This window comes from Mastomys coucha, unplaced genomic scaffold, assembly GCF_008632895.1.
Source record: "Mastomys coucha isolate ucsf_1 unplaced genomic scaffold, UCSF_Mcou_1 pScaffold15, whole genome shotgun sequence".
Lineage (NCBI taxonomy): Eukaryota > Metazoa > Chordata > Mammalia > Rodentia > Muridae > Mastomys > Mastomys coucha.
In genome coordinates, this window is record NW_022196897.1 from 14,586,529 (window position 1) to 14,591,127 (window position 4,599).

Sequence of the window (4,599 nt, forward strand, 5' to 3'; positions counted from 1 at the left end):
CCCTCACCCTGAACCTGGATCCTCTCCAGACAGCATTGCTATGGTGACATCCAGTTATCCCTCACCCTTTGAGAAGTGAGTTATCTCTACCTCCTATCCCAGGGCTCCAGTGTTGCCTTGCTTTCTCCATTCTACACTGGCTCTCCATATCTTGCTTCCTGCTCCACAGGCACCTGGTAGTTAGACCCCTAGAATATGCTCCAAAACTAAATTCACCTTTTCTAAAGACTTCTCCCTTCCTTCTTTCCATGAGAGAAGACTGAAGTTAGGCCAGACTGAAGCTGCATGGGGTCTCCACCTCTCCTTTGTCCTCTGTTCTATGCCACACCACAGAATAAATGCACTATCCAGTTTCTGTGCACATGTGTAACTCGTGTGTGTGTGTGTGTGTGTGTGTGTGTGTGTACCTGTGTAAGAGAGCACATTGACATATGTATCTGCATGGTCATATGTACAACTGACTGCTATTTCAGTCTGTGCCTGTTCAAGTGAGTGCGTTCATTTGGGCCTCTGTGTATTTAATAGTATATGTGCACATTTCTGAGTAAACCTGTGTGTATGTAAATGTTTGTGTCTCTATGTAACCTGTGTCATTGTAAGTGTCTGGTCATGTCTCTGTATATGTGACTGTGTGGGCACTTCTGTTTCTGTATGTACATGTGCACAATGTATGAGGGTCTGTGTGTGTGCACATCTGTGCCTTTATACACTGTCTCTCTGTGTGTTAGTTTTCTGAATGTCCTGGTTTTAATCTAAAATGACCTCCATAGGATCAGGGGTTTGAACACTTGTTCCAACTGGGAAATACAGAACCTTTCCACTCTGGTCTCACTAGAACACATGGGATGCCAGTGGAATTCACTTCTGGGTCAGCTCTGAGCTCTCTGCTTCCCGATGCACCGTGATGTGAACAAGCCATGGGCCAAGCTCCCGCTGACACGGTGGAGCTGTTTCAGGCACTCAGCTTTCCCCAACATCATGATTGAGATCTCCAGAATGATGAGCCAGATAATCCCCTCAACCCTTAAATTGTGCCTACTATGTGTTTTGTCACAGTGTCAAGAAAATCTAACATGCAAACTTGTTGGCAGGAAGTTTAACCTTTGCCCGGAGGAGCCTGAGCATATGCATCCCTGGCCTTAGGAACTGGGGTGCAAAGGAAATTAGTGAGGGTTGGGAGCTGCGCAGTAGACAGGACCTACACGACTGCACACACAGCTCAGTGGATCATTCTGGAAATCTCTAAAGACTGGACTCTGCAGGCAAGAAAGACCAAGATTCTGAGGTTAGGAGAAGAGTGAGGATGACACCAGGGCTAGAGGTCCCTCATATCACAGTAGTAGTAGTAAAGATCCTAGCTGCATCCTGGCAGTTTGAATTAAGCTGAACTGAACAGTTATAAAGTCACTTGTTTGGTGGAGATTCCAAGACAACTCACCATTTAGGCTGCAGCCTGGTGAGGACATCAGGTCAAACATCACATAGCAGACAGACTCAGGAATCATGACATCTCCTGGGTGTGGCTAAAATATTCTGCAAAGAAACTCATGAGAAAATGGAGTCACTGCAGTCACTGATAGATGAAGGAAGTGCTAGGGAAGAATTTCCTACTTCCTGACAAGCACTGTGGAAGATACACACAATAGAATATCATCTCCAGAAACAGCCTACATATAAGAGAGTGCTGGATGGTAAACTCCTGATGTCACAGAATGATAGTCATAAGAAAATTGAGAGCACAGTGCATGTAGGTAGAGAGAGTTCCACCGTGTAGAGAGTAGATTTTCTCCTAACAAAGACATATACCACAGGACCTCCTGAATTCCATCCAAGTGCTAGACCAGGATAATCTCAAAAGTCCTCTGAACAGAGTCACATGGGCTAATTGCCTCCTGGAGGGCAGGTTGCTCTACAAAAAGGAAGAATGACTCAGAAGACCCAGGGGATTCAATCAGGGCCCCACGGCCTCTCTAACTGCCACAATCACCCAAACACCTGAAGGGAAAAGCCGGAAGGAGAGGCGGCCAAGGACTGCCAGGGGATTGCTCACTTTCATAGGGTGGTAGGGGTGGGCACAGAGGCTCTCTGCTTACACCTCTGCTTAGGGATGAAGATGATGTCTATGTTGAGGCCTCTGACTCTTTCAACATTCTATTTTCCCATTTTATTATCTATATATTCACTTGTTTACTTTATATCTGGGTCACAGTCCCCCCCTCCTCCCAGTCCCCTTTTAAAGAGCCCCTCCCCAACCTCTCCCCCTTCTCCTCTGAGAAGGGGGAGGCCCACTTGGGTACCAACCCACCCTGACAAATCCTCTCCCACTGAGGCCAGACAAGGCAACCCAGTTAGTGAAACAGGATCCACAGACAGACAAGAGTCAGAGTAAGCCCCTATTCCAGTTGTATGAGAACTCACATGAAGAGCTGCACATCTGCTACATGTGTGTGGGGGTGCCTAGGTCCACCCATATATGTTCATTGGTTAGTGGTTCATTTCCTGGGAGCCCCCAAGGGCCAAGGTTAGTTAATTCTGTTGGTCTTCCTGTAGATTTCCTATCCATTTAGAGGCTGTGATCCTTTCTCCTGTCCTTCCATAAGAGTCCCTGTCTGTGAACAGACACAATGGCAAATGCAACTCTTATAAGGACAACATTTAATTGGGGCTCACTTAGAGGTCCAGAGGTTCAGTCCATTATTGTCAAGGCAGGAACATGGCAGCATCTAGACAGGCATAGTGCAGGAGCTGAGTTTTTTACATTTTTCATCTGAAGGCTGCTAGCAAAATACTAGCTTCCAGGCAGCTAGGATGAGGGTCTTAAAGCCCACACCTTCTCCAACAAGGCCACACCTACTCCAACAGGACCACCTTCTAATAGTGCCATATCCTGAGTCAAGCATATACAAGCCATCACGTTCTACTCCCTGGCCTCCATAGGCTTGTTCAAACATGAATGTATGGGGCCATACCTAAACATAGCGTAATGCAAAATACATTTAGTCCAACTTCAAAAGTTCACATAATCTATAGCAGTCTCAACAATGTTAAAATTCCAAAGTTCTAAGTCTCCTCTGACATTCATCCAATCACTTAACTGTAATCCCCAAAACAAGACAGAAAACAAGCTAGGCAAACTCCAAACTCTGCATCTCCATGGCTGATGTCAAAGCAGTCTTCAGATCTCCAACTCCTTTTTCATCTTTGTTGACTGCAACAAAATTCTTTCTTCTGGGCTGGTTCCACTCCCTGTTAGCAGCTTTCCTCAGCTGATAGCCCATGGCTCTGGCATCTCGAACATCTTGGGGCCTCCAAGGCAACTTCAAATGTTAACAGCTTGTTTCAGTGTCTGGGATCCACACATAATCTTCTGGGATCCTCCAAAGGGCTGGCATCTCTTCTCCAGCTCTGCCTCTGTAGCACACTTAGCTCAGGTTGATCCACTCCAATGCCACTGCTGCTCTTGGTGGCGATCATCCTATGGTCCTATCATCTACAATATGCTGTTATCTTTGGGTGCAACTAGGCTTCACCAATAGCCTCTCACAGTCTCTCTCAATAGTGCCAAGCCTCAATTCCTTTACATGATCCCTTCAGTCCTGGGCTGTCAACTACAACTTGGGCTGCACCTTCACCAGTGGCCTTCTATGGCCTCTCATGGTGCCAAGCCACAGCTGCTCTCCATGACCCCTTCATGCCTTCAAAACCAGTACCATGTGGGTGACTCTTACATATTACCAAGCACAGCTGCAGGTTGAGATAGAATCTTGGCTATCTCTGGAATACAGCTTCTTTGTGCTCTCAGAAAACACTTTCCAGAAGATTTTACCTCAGGGATGCTGGTCTCTTCTTAACCACCACTAATTTCTTAGCTCCAGCTAACCAATATCAATTGTCCCAGTAGTCCCTTTATTCTTGACTCTAAAGACAGAGCCAAATGGCCAAAACTGCTAAGTTCTGCTGCTTGTAGGGGCTGGAACATGTCCCCCCTTGTTCAATTTTATGAATGCTGGGATTAAAGGTGTGTGCCACCACACCTGGATTTAGGCTTTTCTTCACGTAGAATTTGCTCTGTCCTGGGCTGGCCTTGAACTCAGAAATCTGTTTGGCTTTATCTCCAGGGATTAAAGGTGTGTACCACCATGCCTGGATCTAAACTTAACTGGGTAGGATCTTGACCCAAAGTCTCACTTCCTTAATCTGCTATCTCCTAAAACACAGGATTCAGCTCCATTCTACTTTCTGGTACCCCTTTAATATTTAAACCACATATTTTATATTTTTTCTTTTCTAAACTTGCTATGTTTGTTCAAACCGCTTTTCATGAGACTTAATCAGAGAATAAAGTTTATGATAGGCATTTCTTTTTTTTAAGATTTATTATTATACAGAAGTACAGAAGTCTTCAGACATGCCAGAAGAAGGCATCAGGTCTCATTATGGGTGGTTGTGAACCACTATTGTGGTTGCTGGGATTTGAACTCAGAACCTTTGAAAGAGAGCAGTCAGTGCCCTTACCTGCTGAGCCCTCTAGACAATCCCCTATGACAGACATTTCTGAGACTTGCTTTTTTTTTTTTTTTTTTTTTTTTTTTTTTTTTT